Raw genomic sequence first — 16,530 nt, 5'->3', positions numbered from 1 at the left:
ATAAATTTTCAGATTTCACTGGATACCTAATTACTATATTATGCGGTTCTTACAAGGAAAAGTGGAATAAGAATATGCATGGAACTCTCTTTCTCTGCTACCAATACATATGATAAGATGATAGAGATTGCATCAATATAAGGTTTGATTAGTATACTTCCATTTTGTTCCTTTGATAGTCTCTAATTTTCAACTGGACCTTAGTCTGTGAGAATATGCAAATATATGTGGCTACTGAACAATTATGGTAAGGAACTTGTGAAGATGAAGTTATGACATAAAGCTACGAATAATTTAGTCTTATTATTTACAGAAATTATGAAACAATGACTTTTTTTAATAGTCACATTTTTACAGGTGTCTGGTGATATTTCATTGTGGTTTTTTTTTTTTTTTCAGGAAGATTAGCCCTGAGCTAACATCCACTGTCAACCCTCCTCTTTTTTGCTGAGGAAGGCTGGCCCTGAGCTAACATCCGTGCCCATCTTCCTCTACTTTATATGTGGGACACCTACACAGCATGGCTTTGCCAAGCAGTGCCATGTCCGCACCCGGGATCCGAGCCAGCGAACCCCAGGCCGCCGAAGTGGAATGTGGGCACTTAACTGCTGCACCACCGGGCCGGCCCCTCATTGTGGTTTTAATTTGCCTTTCTCTGATGCTTAGTGACATTGAGCACGTTTTCAGATACCTGTTGCCCATTTGTATGTCTTTTTTGGATAAATGTCTATTCAAGTCCTTTGCCCACTTTTAGTGAGAATATTGTTTTTATTATTGCTATTGAGTTATAGGAGCTCCTTATATATTTTGGATCTTAATCCTTTATCAGATATATAGTTTGCAAATATTTTCTCACATTCTATAGCTTGCCTTTCATTTTGTTGGCTATTAACTTTGCTGTGCAGAAGCTTTTTAGTTTGATATAGCCCCACATCTGTTTTTGCTTTTTGATTTCATATCCAAAAAGTAATTGCTAAGCCAAATGTCAAGAAGCTTTCTCCCCGTGTTTTCTTCTAGTTTTACAGCTCCAAGATTTTTGTTTAAGTCTTCGATCCATTTTGAGTTATTTTTGTGTATGGTGAAAGTTAAGGTTCCAATTTCGTTCTTTTTCATATAGATGTCCAGTGTTCCTGCCAGCATTTGTTGAAAAAACTATCCTTTCCCCATTGTGTATTCTTATTACCCATGTGGGCTCTCTTTTCTGTTCTATTGGTCTATATGTCTATCTTTATGCCAATACCATACTGTTTTAGTGTGTTGGCAAGGATGTGGAGAAACTGTAACCCTTGTACACTCTTGGTGAGAATAGAAATGGGACAGCCACCATGGAAACCAGTGTGGTGGGTCCTCAAAAGATTAAAAATAGAACTACCGTGTGATCCGGAAATCCCATTTCTGGGTATATGTCCAAAAGAATTGAAATCAGGATCTCAGAGGGATACCTGGACTCTTGTGTGATTGCAGCATTATTCATAAGACCCAAGATATGGAAGCAACATGAATGCCCATCAATGGATGAATGGATTAAGAAAACGTGGCATATACACACAATGGAATATTTTTCAGCCTTAAAAAAGAAGGAAATGCTGCCATATGGGACAAAAGGGATGATCCTGGAGGACATTATGCTAAGTGAAATAAACCAGCCACAGAAGAACAAGTAAGTACATTATTCCACTTACATGAGTTGTCTAAAATAGTCAAACTCATAGAAGCAGAGAGAAGAATGGTAGTTGCCAGAGGTTGGGGGAGGGGGAAATTGGAGCTGTTATTCAATAGGTGTAAAGTTTTCGTTACGCAAGATGAAGACGTTCTAGAGATTTGCTCTACAACATGGCGACCATGGTTAACAATACTGTATTGTACACACGACAACTTATTAAGTAGATAGATCTCATATTAACTGTTATTGCTACAATAAGAAAATTACACAATTGGGTACTAGCTAAACTTCAATAAGTATCTAAATTGATGTCCACAGCTCCAATAAATTTTCTTCCAACAAAATGCTCAAGAAACATCATTAAAAATAACTTTTAAGGGTACTCTTCCACTCGGTCTAAATTAGGACATTCATGAATTAATGATAATTCATTTGTAGATTTTCCAAAATGTCATTTTGAGGTGTGTTTTCCTTATGCTGATTATCATAAGATAAAGATTTTCTATAGGTAAACTACTGTTTAAGTACTTTATATACATTAAATAAAAACTATCATGAAGTAGATACTATTATAAGGCCAGTTTCAAAAGTGAAGTAACTGATGCACAGAGGGGTTAAGCAGCTTGCCCGAGGTTACATTGCTAAGACACAGAAGATCCACACAGTGTGGCTTCAAATTCTGTATTATTTAAAATTATGTTACATTGCCTCTGCCATTATATTTTGAAATATAACTCTTGCTGTCACTTCCTCAACAGTTAGCTAGTATCCTACTCTTCATAACCACCCAAAATTTTAGGGTATTATGGTTATACTTCTCCGGAAATGTAGTGCAACATGCAGCTCAGTCTAAACAAAACATTCAAAATCTCATCTCCTGAGAATGATTACTTATTCAGGTATGATGCATGACAAAATTGAGAAAATGAAACATGAGAAGATATTTTGAGAGAACTTCTGAAAAGAAGTTTCCTCAGTTTTTAAGAGTTTCCCAAAGCAAAACTGTATTTCTTCCCTTAGTAAGATTGCCAGATTTAGCAAGTAAAATACAGGATGACCAGTTAAATTTGAATTTTAGATAAACAATGAATAATTTTTCATAAGACATACTTATACCAAAAAAAATGCTGTTTATCAGAAATTCAAATTTAACTGGGTGCTCTGAATTTCATCTGGCAATCTTACTCTTTAGTTCATTACAGAATAATGAAGATCTGGGAACTCTTGGCAGACATCTTGTAATCATAACGGTAAGTCAGTCTTCAGACGAAATGTCAGCTAGTAAAAGAGAGAGATGGAAACAAACAAGATAACGATGACATACTTTAACTGTTGAAACAAAACAAGCCCGAAGCCAACCTTACTTCGTATTTTTCACTAACATGGCCAATATATTCCATTAGTGTTTTAGCTAGGCTAACTTGAGCACTATGTTACTATAATAAAATATACCTACTGTGATACACACAAAAGAATTATCATGGATTGTGATTGATCTAATAAAGTTGTTCTGTTCTCCTGAACATGCTTCAGCTAGTCAAAGTTTACACTCTCCATACATGCAAAGAGAAGTGACTTGGGATCTACAGACAAGTTACATCATATAATATAATTCCTTTGCTTTATTTGGCTCCTAAAACTTGAAAGTTCAAGACAGAAGGCCAAAGGCGTAATAAGAACTCTATTTATACCATGCAGGGAACATCACGAATCAGTACCAAGGCCAGCAATATTCAAACATCATATCTTGATGTTAGAATAGTGTACAATTTGTTCCATCACTGCACATGACTGATGTTGTGTTTTGGTTGTTGTCATTGCTCTTTCCCTCAAATCACCTCTTGGCTCTGTATCTCTATGTTGTGTTAGATCTATTATTCAACTCCTATCTTTATTATCAGCTCATTATCTCACTGATGGCATGATGTTTCCCTGGTGACGCTGGAATGGGCCTGCATAAAGATGTTCACACACTTGGGTTTTGGTTAGAATTAGAAAAACTTGACACCAGTATCCCCCAGAAACAGTGATAACCACTCTTTTATATGTGTGAGATGTGTTTCAGTGGAGGAATGTTAGAGATAATAGAGATGACTACTTAGTAATAAGTAGCTTGAGTAAGGAAACTCGGGTGAATATTTATTTTATTCAAATAGCCAGCTTTGTCTTTATATATTTTCAAAGTAGACAGCATAAAAAAAGACTAGCAAAAAAGTGTAACCAATCACATATCTTTACTTCAAATGCAATCCTATTTTTCTCTTGTATTTACTAATATATATATATGTATATAGATATGTATATTGTCCCACTATCAGCCCATTTATTATCTTTCCCCTATAGGAATTCATATCTCATTGTCTTTCCCCTATAGGAATTCATATTAGTTGGCTGTTTTCAGGAACACTTCTCTAAAACTAGATTTAAACCCTGACAATCTCCTCTACTCTATATCGAAAAATGTTTTCTAGTTGCTCGCTTTTCTTGACCTAAAAATCAAATTTTATTTTGAACTTGTTATCACTCAATACTGACTTATTCCTAGGTCATTTTCGTAGTATTTGTATTTTCCTCTTCAGCTTCTCCTTTACGTTAGTGAACATATATTCACCAAATGCTTATATGTCTGGTTACTCTTTCAATTGTGAAAAATAACATATTTCCATGGACTTTCTTTACACAGAATCTGAAAAGAATTCTTGTACATTTGTGGTAGATTTTATTATTCTTTTTTTCCTCTCATAAGAGTATATGTAATCAGTATTAAGGTACATCAAATAATCCAAAACCTGAGATTAAATGGTTAGTAAATATACTTGAGCTAGACAAGCACAGAGCTATTGCCAACAACAAGAACATAGTAAGATCCAATTCAGTTCTTAGAAGCAATACAAATGAGCATTTTACAAGGGTAAATAAATAATGAGATGTACCCATATATTGATTTTTTAAAATTTTCCTACGAAGGAAACTTACTAACATTAAGATGTACCCATATATTCATTTTTAAAATTTTCCTACAAAGGAAACTTACTAACATTAAATATGTACCCCAGAGTACTGTGTGCATATGTATGTAGGTATCCACATACACACTATGCACCACACACCTACACACACATACATATGCGTACATACACACTTTGTATATATACCTAGCAGACAAATATATATATGTACACATGAATGAAAATATATACATATAAATTTATTATTATTATTTTTGAGGCAGATGTGCTAACATCTGCTACTAATCCTCCTCTTTTTGCTGATGAAGACTGGCCCTGAGCTAACATCCATGCCCATCTTCTTCTACTTTATATGTGGGACGCCTACCACAGCGTGGCTTGCCAAGCAGTGCCACGTCCACACCCAGGATCCCAACCTGTGAACCCCGGGCTGCCAAAGCGGAACGTGTGAACTTCACCGCTGTGCCATCAGGTCTGTCCTATATATCTAAATTTGACGCATAGTATTATGTTGAAAATTATTAACCTAGCATCAATTTTATCATGAGAAAGGTATTGAAAGCAACATTTTATTGGAAACTAGTTGAAAAATTATGAAAACTTCAGGAAGAATAGCCACTGCAATGATGAAAATGATGACCTTTAACATTCATTTAAAAGAACAGCCTTAGTTTAGGCTTGTTTGAAAATATATACATATATATATATATATATATATATATATATATCAGAAAGGGCATATTGTTTGGTGAGATATTCTTCAGTGATATCTGCTTTTTTGCAGAGGAAAAATGTTAAATAGACTCTAATTCATAAAGACAAAACTGTGTCATGGGAATTAGGAATATTTATCTTGCTGCTCCCCATATGAACTTTCTGAATATTCCAGGAAGACAGAAACTTTTAGAAAGAAGAATGACAACTAAAAATAAAACAAATTAATATATATGTGTGTTAATATATATTATATATATATATGTACGTATAAAGTAGGTAAGAAAAGGATTAATAAACCATTAATATATGTCAAAGAGAGAACACTGCCTTAAAGATCTTGCCACAAAGGAAGTATGGCTGCATATTATTGTGAATTTAAAAAAAATAATAATGAAGCAACTATCTTTATAGAAGCGAATGAGTGGCTCACAGAAAAAATCTAGGAAAGGAATAACAAAATGAAATAGAATAATTCAAGAACAAATGTTGAAGAGTAAAATAAGGCCATCACAGAAAGGAAGGTCAAATCAGAAGTATGAGTAACAGAATAATCACTAATGAAAATAAGGCAAGTGCTTGAATAGTAGAGCCAAGGAAAGCATACACAATTAAGGTGAAATGAACAAAATATTAACATGAGTAGAAAGAAAATGGTAAACTGGCAAAGGGATATCAGCATGCACATTATTGGCACCTTTTAAGGAAAGAACTGTAATAATTAAACAAAAAATATAACCAGATATAAAAATCTAAGAAGCCTGAATTAAAAAGTTGAAAATGCACAATGTGTTCCAAGGAAAATAGAGGAGCAACTTCTATGAAAATTAAATATTTATACATCTTTCATTCCATCAATTCTTTTCTTAAGAACTGTCTGCTGGAAATAAAATGAATATATATAAAGATAAATGATAAGTATATTTTTGAAATATTGGAGTCAAAGTGACTAGAATCAAAGTGACTATTAATCAATAAGGAATAGCACAAATTTTTGTGTTTCAAATATTTGAAAATGATAAATTAGCTCTACACCAGATAACGTTTAGAGATCTTCACCAGATATTGCTGAAGGGGAAAAGCTTGATTTAAAATAGTTTGTAATATCTTATTTTTATAGAAGTAACAATAAACTAAGAAATGAACATGCTCTATATGTGTAGGATTTTTCCCCTTTACTCTTCCCTCTGTTTTGTATATTTTCTAGAATAAACCTTTACTTTTGATAAAGATAAAAAGTTATTTTTGAAAATATAATAACTTTCAATTTTTGTGCATGCATACACATTTATAGAGAAATATACTAACCAATTTTCTTTGTATTATTAAATATACCTACTTTTAGCAAGAAATTCGAGTCCTTTTCTTAAAAATTCTCTTTAAAAAATAAAAATTCTAAGAAGTACTGCATTGAGGAAATATATTCTCTGAAGGCAGAGATCCAAATTTGGATAATCCCTCAGTGTATGATAGGGAACTTTTACTACTTATTCTCAACACTAAACAGTTTCTACTCATTAATAAAGTGAAATTGAAAGTTATTCCAGTACTTTGTGAAAGTACAAGTAATGTATAAGCAAAAGAGGAGAATAAAAATTTGGAAAAATCATTTAATATCAGTAATACCAGATTAATCTGGTTTTAATTTTTTAAAACCTTTCTGATGTTAAAAGATGGCTAAATAGAAGCTGCAATCTTTTCAGAAAGATTCAGAGTTAATGGGATTCTGAGGTACACCTGTTGGGATGAACAAGGCTTTTTAGTGGAGGTGATATCCTAAAGTTGAAAGTCTGCATTTGACTTCAGTTCACCTTTCATTATTTTCTCCCTAGTTACTTTTTAACTAACCTAATGAAACAATCTATAAACAAGGAGCATTTATAAATCATGGGTAATTAACATAGGTCATGAGTTAATAGCAAGAAATAACCATCATTTAAATATTTACTTCTGTTGTAAAGGCAGGAAGATCAGGGAAATGAAAATCAAAACTACACTGAGATATCACCTTACACCTGTTAGAATATCCAAAACCAAGAGTGACAAATGTTGGAGAGGCTGTGGAGAAAGAGGAACGCTCATATACTGTTGGTGGGAATGCAAACTGGTGCAGCCACTATGGAAAACATTATGGAGATTTCTCAAAAAGTTAAGAATAGAAATACCTTATGGCCCAGCCATGCCACTACTGGGTATCTATCCAAAGAACTTGAAATCAGCAATTCCAAAAGTCCCATTCACCCCTATGTTCACCGCAGCATTATTCACAATAGCCAAGTCATGGAACCAACCTAAGTGCCAAGCAACTGATGGTTGGATAAAGAAGATATGATATGAGATTATATATATATATATATATATATATATATACAATGGAATACTACTCAGCCATAAAAAAGAACAAAGTCGTCCCATTCACAACAACATGGATAGACCTTGAGGGTATTATGTGGAGTGAAATAAGCCAGACAGAGAAGGATGAACTCTGTATGACTCCACTCATAGGTGGTAGTTAACATAAAGACAAAGGGAACTGATCGGTAGTTACCAGGGGAAAGTGGGGTGGGGGGAGGGCACTAAGGGTGAAGTGGTGTACCTACAACATGACTAACAATAATGCACAACTGAAATTTCACAAGGTTGTTAATTATCATAATCTTAATAAAAAAAGTTAGGAATCATTACTCTGGTCATTTTCCTCATTTTATAAATGACTCACAGGGGCCACACCCATGGCCGAGTTGTTGAAGTTCCACGTGCTCTGCTTCAGCAGCCTAGGCTCAGGGGTTTGGATGCTGGGTGTAGACCCACACCACTCGTCAGCCATGCTGTGGTGGTGACCCACATACGAAATAGAGGAAGACTGGCACAGATGTTAGCTCAGGGCTAATATTCCTCAAGCAAAAAGAGGAAGATTGGCAACAGATGTTAGATTAGGGTGAATCTTCCTTGGCAAAAAAGAAATTAAAAAAAGACCCATTTATAGTGTATCTACAAGCACATATATGAGATGGATCCCTGTCCTCACCCTCACGAGAGTCCTTTGCAAGAAGCTGGCAAGAAACTTGGTTTCCTGCCAAATGTGCCGTGATTAGGATAAAAATAAAACACAGGAGACAGCAGAGCACAGGTAACTGGAAGGCTGACAGTTTTGTTTTCGTTTTTAGGCAAGAAAAACTATTTAAAGATGAAGAAATAGGGCAGAAAAAAATCCACTGACATGCTCCTATGAAAGAAACAGGATGACCTTCTAAAAGAAAACAATGTCTAGGTCAATGTTGCCTGATACCTAAGACTGTTTTCCCTTAAAAATAATCTTTGGGGTCCATTGCCAGTAACATGGGGGCCAAAATCACCTGCAGGTCCTCCCACAGGGCGACACACTTAGAAATAAGGATTAAAAAACAGCAGCCTGTTAACCATACAGCTGAGTTTGCAAGTAACTGAAGAAACTCCTAGGGGTCCACGCCCAGAGCATTTAGCGGAGGTGGAGTTCAGCAGCTCTGAGGCTGTGCCGCGGTGGCTTGGTCATCTCCCTAGTGAGGTGCTTAGGTTCTGGTGGCCACGTGGAGGCAGGAGACAGAGCCTTGGACCTCAGTAGGGCCGGGGGTTGGAATCAAGACCCCTGCAGAAAGTCGGAGCCTTCACAGGCCCACAGCTTCAGTGAGGGCGAGATAGACGAGAACCGGCTCAGGAGCGTGGAGACAGCCTGGGCCTGGGGAGTCAGAGGGAAAGGTCCCCCATGAGGACGGGGAGCTCCAAGCCTGCTTGCACGCGGGCCTGGGCCTCAGGATGTGTCTCTCCTGCAAGGTCCAGTGATCCTCCAGGTCAAAGTCAGCATGAAGGACCCCTCGCTGTTGGTCTCCCTCAAATCCCGCCAGAAGCAACAAAGACGCCTCCAGAGAGACATCTTTCCCGCAGGATCCCCACAGGCAAAGCCGCCCTGAGCACGATGCACAAGAAAAACTCACAGAGCACACGACAGCGCCACCACAAGCCCCTGTGAGAACCAGCAGCCGCATTCGACGCCAGCCCTTCAGAAGGTGGAATCACCTGACACACAGGCTAAAACGGCCGTGTTAAAACGATTAAAGGCGTGGAGAAAACAGGAGGAAAGAACAGACTTTTGTTTTTAAAAAGACCAAGTAGTTTTGAAAGAGAATTCCAGAAATAAAAAAAATGTTTAATATTAAAAACTCAATGGACAGGTTAAACCACAGATTGAGCACAGCTAAGGAGAAAAGTGGTGAAATGGAATACGGACACAGAACACAGCACAGAGAGAGAAACAGAAATAGGAAAGAGAGGGAAAGAGACACAGAGAGCTAAGGGAAAAAAGTCACCTTCACGGAAGCAGTGGGGAGAGTGTTCCCAGACAGATGGAGTGCGATGCGAATGCTCAGCTCAGGAAGTGAGTCCTGAGCAGGAAGAACACAGCTGCCTTCACACCCAAGGCACTTAGGTGAGTCACCAGAACACCAGCACAAGTGATCACAGCAAGAACACAGCATCTCCTATGTGCTCAACGCTTTACTCAAAGATCATCCTTTTAATATATTGGCCTATTTCCTTCCAGTCTTTCATCTATGCATGTTTAGTACACATACAAAAATTTCAGGGGAAAATCAGATTGATACAGTACATATAATTTTGTATGTACTTTTTTTACTCAGCGTTTTCCCATGAGCATTTTCGCAGGTCATTACGCAGCAGCAGCAGAACTGCATCAATAAGAGTGAAGACTTGAGTTGTGGTTACGAACGTGGGATGTGAAGTCAAGTGTTCTGTGTCTGAGTCCAAGCTCACGACACCAGTTGTGTGACCTTGGGTAAGTTACTCATCCTCTCTCTGCTCCCATTTTCTCATCTGTAAGTTAGTGTGAGTTGCTATTTACTAAGCTATCTGCCAGGCACTGTGCTAAAAACTTGAATAATCCCATTTGATTTTCACAAAACCCCTATGGATTACATGTGTTATTGGCCTTATTTTACAGACGAGAGAACTGGGCCTTAGAAAGAATGTGAAGTGATTTGCCCCAAATCACACGGCCGCTGATGGTGCTTCGACTTGAATGCAGATGTGTCTGCAAAACCTGCGCCTTTGATGCCACACTCTTCTTCCATACGTTTGAAGAGGCTCAGAGTACGCACAGACCGTAAAGCTGACGACAAGAGGCCCTGAGTGCTGCACGTCTCCAATTATTTCCTATCACACACAGCCCAGGAAGAACATCTTTGCCCATCAAACTCTGTGTGCACCTCAGGTCATGCCTGCAGGGTGGTTACTCTGAAGTGGACTCACTGAGTTGAAAGGTGTGAACATCTTAAGGCTCTTAATCCATGCTAGCACACAGCTTTCCAGAAGCGACGAAACCATTTACAAACCCAGTGGCAGTTTAGGAGCGTAAAACTGATTTATTCTGTTATTCACCTATTTAAATGCTTTGCCCAAGTTTCTTTAGATGTTCATTTGTCTAATTTGTATGTTGTATAGTTATATATTATGTTACATTATACATTATGGTATATGTATTATATGTTATGTGTGCATGTATGCATATATGTTATATATAATATAAGTTCTCTATTATGTTTTATATAGTTATATAGTATACGTTTTAGCCAGTTTTATCAGGAATATGTTTAATAAACTTTGATTTTAGAACAGCTCTGGAGTTGCAGGAAAGTTGGGAGATAGTAGAGAGAGCTGTCACATGCCCCACACCCAGTTTCCGCGCTGTGAACACCTTCCGTGGGATGGCACATTTGCCGATATTAATGAACCAGTACTGACGCCCTATTTCCAGCTACAGTCCACACGTCACTCTATTTCCGTGTTCCCACCTATGGCCCTCACTGTCCCAGGGTCCCACCCCGGATGCCGTCACACGGTTAGCCGCCAGGGCTCTCTGGGCTCCTCTGGCTGAGGCAGGTTTTGCCTAACATTCATTTTTGCAAATCTTTCTTCCAATTTATAATTTCCCTTTCTCATTTATGTGTGCTGTTTCCTGATGTATATGAAAAATAAACTCTATATTCAAATGGATCAGTATTTTGTTCTGTAGTATCTTCTGCTGTATTTATTCTTAGAACGTTCTTCCCTACATCAGAATGGCAGAAATGTTTACCTATAGAGATTCTCACTGTTTCACGTTTTCACTTTTTATGTATATCTAATTCACCAAACCATATGGGATTTATTTTGGAATATGGTATGAGGGGGGTCTGATTTGCTCTTTTCCAAATAGTTACCATTCCTCTGAGCACCACCTCTTACAGAGTCCTTCCTTTGCCCCTTGATGTGTGACCCTCTGTTCCCTGTGAACGTTTGCTTCTGGGCTGCCCGCTCTTTCCCACGGCTATGCCGACCAGGCACCCCAGTGTGCTCAGGACTGTGTCAGTTTTAGCGCTGGCAGCCCCGGTCCTGGGCACCCTCAGTCCCGGGCAAACTGGGACAGTTGGTCACCCACCCACGACCCAGCCTTGCACCACTGCCATGCTGTCCTGCTTACTGTTGTACGCCTTTTGTGGTCCCCCAAAGTGGGCTGTTTCTCTTCCGTGAAATACAGAATATTTCACCAAATTGCAACATAAAAATCCTATGGGAGCTGCAATACAGGGAAAAATAATTTGAGAGCAGACAGTGTTGCAGTATCGAGTCTCCTCCTGGGAACACGCAATGCCTCTGTCCAGCCTTCTTTATGTTTCTCAGTAAGACGCAAAGTTCTCTATATACAGGCCTCTACATCCACCTCATTCCCGGGAAACCTAAAAGTTTACACTGCTATATTAAATGGCAACTTTTCCCCCATATTTCCTAAATAATTTTTAAAATATTCCATGTATATTCACACAGTTTTTCCTAGATGCACCAGTGTGAATATGCGCGTGCTTTATTGATCAACCACAGCCTTTTTTTCTTTTGCTTTTTGCTGGGTTACCCTAAGTCTTCTCCACTTCTACCCCCGCCCCACATCTCAACAAGCTAGTGGGTATCTTTTTATTTTCCCCATACGTAGATACGCCTAGATAGACAGATGGATAGATAGGTAGATACATAAAGTAGGTATGTTTTTTGGATCATTGACTGTTTGGAAAAATGAGATGATGTTACATGCATCTTTCAAATCTTTAATGCATCTCGCCCGATTGCTTACCATGGCTGTAATGCTAAATATTTCTCCCATCAATGTGATGGTGCCTGTACGGGAAAAACACTCTTCCTCCCGGGTGCCTCCTGACTCTCACACCACTGCCACATAGCACTCCTGACACCAGATGTGAGGATGCTCCACACACCAAGCCATCCTCTGACCCCAGCTGGGTGTCCCACAATTCAACTCTGTTCTAACGCTGACTACTCAGAGTGGGCACCACAGCTCACAAGTTAAGGGCTAAGTCCCACGAGACCATCCTCACTGCAGATGCTAGTTGAAAAGGCCCAGGTTGTCACCTGCACTTCTGACTGACCAGCTATCAACTGGGGTACCCATGACCCCCTCCCTGAGTGTGACAATTTGCTAGAATGGCTCACAGAACTCAGGGAACACTTACATTTATGGGTTTATTAAAGGACATTATAAAGGATGTGAATACAGAGCCAAATGAAGACATATATAGGGCGAGGTCAGGAAGGGCCTTGAGCATAGGAGCTTCTGTCCCTGTGGGTTTGGGATGTGCCACCCTCCTAGCATGTGAATGTGTTCACCAACTCAGAAGCTCTCCAAACCCTGTACTACTGGGATTTTTATGGAGGCTTCATCACATAGGCCTGATGGACACTAATTCCATTTCCTGCCCCTCTGCCCTTCCTGGAGGATGGGGTTGGACTGAAAGTGCCTAACTTCTAATCACCCCTTGGTCTTTCTGGTGATGAGCTCAGATCCTGAAATTATTCAGGAGCCCACAAAGAATCACCTCATTAGAACAAATGATGCTGTTACCACCCAGGACATTACAAAGGATTCAGGATCTCCATGTCAGGAACCAGGCTCAAAGAACAAACACTAGAACAGACAATGCTACTGGTGCTTCTATCGTTTAGGAGAGCACAAGGGTTTGAGGAACTTTGTGCCAGGAACTTGGAGCAGAGGCCAAAATAGATATTTCCTATTATTTCAGAGTACTTTTTCCCCACACACCCAGCAGCAATAAATTTTGCCAGCAAGAGTCCATCATAAAAGATTTCCTGGATAAAATATGGTGCATTGGAGCAATGGAATCCCATGCAGCTGTCAAAGGAAATGAGGAAGGTTTCCATGTATTGCTACAGACTGATCTCCAGGACATACCAGGACGGGAATGAGCAAGGTTCAGGACAGTGTTACAGGAGGTACTTTTCACGAAAGAAAAGGGGAAAATAAGACCAGATATAACTACTTGTTTATGTTTTCAAAATAAACAATGGCAGTAGGAACTATGACCTAATAAAAATGGTTACCTCTAAGAAGAAGGAACAGGACGTTGGGGGTCAGGAGGGGAAGGTAGACTTCTCCGAATGTGTTTCATCATTTTCACTTTGGAATTATGTAATTTTTTTCACAATTATAAAAATTACACCAAAAATTCCTAAGACATGAAAAACAATAAAAACAACAAATGACTCCTAAACATACATCAGCTGTTGACAGAAGCAACATAGAGAATTATTCCATGTTTCTTTAAGGCACAGTAATTGTACAAAACTGGTAGGAGACACCCCAAAGACAAAAGGAATCCAAAAGAAATTGTAAATGACATTCGATAATCATATTTGTTAATAATAATACTGGAATTGTTATTTTTAAGCTGTAAGATATATATTGTAGAATAAAGTAAAGAAATAATTCTATCAATGTTATTAGCAACTGAGATTTCAGCATAAAAGAAATATGAATATAAAATTAAGGAAGTTGAGGGGCCGGCTCCGTGGCCGAGTGGTTAAGTTTGCGCGCTCCTCCGCGGCGGCCCAGGGTTCGGATCCTGGGCACCGCCATGGCACTGCTCATCAGGCCACGTTGAGGCAGCGCCCCACGTCCCACAACTAGAAGGACCTGCAACTAAGATATACAACTATGTACAGGGGGAGTTTGGGGAGATAAAGCAGAAAAAAGAAAAGAAAAGATTGGCAACAGTTGTTAGCCCAGGTGCCAATCCTTAAAAAAAAAAAAAAAATTAAGGAAGTTGAGTACAAACCCTATAATCTTAATGTTGAACTGGAAATATCAGAATAAACTGATTTATATTTCTCTTTCTAAAAATACACTTTTAATGTTTATAGTTGAATAAGTCTCTCCTCTTTTCTGGAGCTTCTGGGTACTCGGTCTTCCCTAGAAAGAGTTCCTCTAGCCCTGCGCTGTACCCACTCTACCAGACTTGCCATGTTGACCATTTCACTTTGATATTCAGGATTAAGCAGGCTGAACTGAGTTCTCAAAATTGTGTGAGATAAGAATCCACTTTTCTTTTCTTCCAAATGGACAGTCCATTGTGCCAGTACCAACGATGACACATCTACGCTTTGCCTGCTGAACCGATCCATTGCCTTGCTCACACTCGAACTTTCACACATCCTAGGAACTCACTCTGGATGCTGTTCTGTTACACTGATCGAGTTGTCTAACCTTATATTAATATTCTGTCACCTTGATCACACTGGCTTCAGAGCATCCCGTGACACCTAGCGAGGCAAGGTATTCCTCAGAGTTCTTATTTTTCAGACTTTTCTTGACTACTCATTTGACCCAATTCCCACTCAAAAAATTTCACAAGGATTCTAACCAGAATTACATTACATTTATTTGTTAATTCTGGGAGAATTGGTATTTTTATGATATTAAGACTGCTCATTAAAGAACACTGCATGATCTTTTTCATGAGTTCACAAAGTTGTTTTATATTTATCAAATTTTTATAATGATGGTTTATAGTTTTCTTCGTATAGGTCCTGTGTCTTTCTGGTTAAATTTATTCAAAGTATTTTATGTTATCTTTACATTTTTTTTCCAGCTTTCCTAGGGTACACTTGACTAAACAAATTGTATATATATAAATATGGTGTAAGATGCAATGTTTGATATATGTATACTTTGTGAAATTATTACCACAATCAAGGTAATTAACATATCCACACCTCCCACAGTTATGATTTTTTTGTGCTGAGAACACTGAAGATTAACTCTCAGCAAATTTCAAGAACACAATTCAGTATCCTGAGCTGCAGTCACCGTGCTGGGCATTAGATCTCCAGCACGTGTTCATCCTACAGCCCTGGAGCTTTGTACCCTTTGATCCACGTCTCCCCATTTCCCGCCAACCCCCCTAGACCCAGGGAACCACCACTCCACTCTGCTTTTATGAGTATGACTATTTTAGATTCCACACATTAAGTGAAATCAGGCAGTATATCTATTTCTGTGTCTGGCTTATGAGTTGTTTTTTCAGCTCTTGTAAATGTAATGATTGTCTCATTTCCCTTTCTAGGTGTATACAGCTATAACACAGATAATTAGTCGTTGTGTGTTTATCTTGGATCCAAATTTGCTCATTCATTAGAGATTTTTGTTACCAAAATCTCCTGGGTTGTTACGTATATAAACATATGTTAAGCAAAAGAGATGGATCATTTAATCTCATCTTTCATACTATATATACGATATTCTTCTCTGACTTCATTCTCTAGAACAGCATGGCCCATGGAGTTTTCTCTGATGATGGAAACGTTCTATAGCTGTGCTAACACAGTAGCCACTAGGCACACGTAGCTGTAGAGCACTATCAATGTGCCTACTGAGGGGCCTCCCGGTGGTGCAGCGGTTAAGTGGACACGTTTTGCTTCGGCGGCCTGGGGTTCCCCGGTTCACATTCCTGCTGCAGACGTGGCACTGCATGGCAAGCCATGCTGTGGTAGGCGTTCCACATAGAAAGTAGAGGAAGATGGGCATGGATGTTAGCTCATGGCCAGTCTTCCTCAACAAGAAGAGGAGGATTGGCAGCAGGTGTTAGCTCAGGGCTGATCTTCCTCAAAAAAGAAAAAGAAAAATTAAAAAAATAAATGTGCCTAGTGAAACTGAGAAACATTTTGAATTTTATTGAAGTTCAATTCCTTTACATGTAAACAGCCACATGTGACTAATAGCTACCCTAATGCACAGCACAGATCTAGAATATCTGAAACAATGTCAAATAATAATGAAATCGTAGGAAC

General features: G+C 38.5%; 1 long non-coding RNA gene across 2 annotated transcripts; it reads left to right on the top strand.

Annotated features, from left to right (window-relative positions):
• The first annotated feature begins 399 nt into the window (after positions 1 to 399).
• LOC138918174 (uncharacterized) lies at positions 400 to 11,350 on the top strand. 2 transcript variants are annotated; one of them, XR_011427139.1, is made up of 3 exons: positions 400 to 1,660; positions 9,157 to 10,174; positions 10,340 to 11,350. It is a non-coding gene; the product is annotated as an uncharacterized lncRNA (long non-coding RNA). The 2 variants fall into 2 exon arrangements; XR_011427140.1 differs by lacking the exons at positions 9,157 to 10,174; positions 10,340 to 11,350 and adding exons at positions 4,896 to 5,104; positions 8,514 to 9,143 and having other exon boundaries at positions 406 to 1,660.
• Positions 11,351 to 16,530: the final 5,180 nt, after the last annotated feature.

The sequence above is a fragment of the Equus caballus genome, chromosome 16 (genome assembly GCF_041296265.1).
Source record: "Equus caballus isolate H_3958 breed thoroughbred chromosome 16, TB-T2T, whole genome shotgun sequence".
Classification (NCBI taxonomy): domain Eukaryota; kingdom Metazoa; phylum Chordata; class Mammalia; order Perissodactyla; family Equidae; genus Equus; species Equus caballus.
Note: the sequence above shows the minus strand (reverse complement) of the source record. Positions and strands in the feature narration are given on the sequence as shown.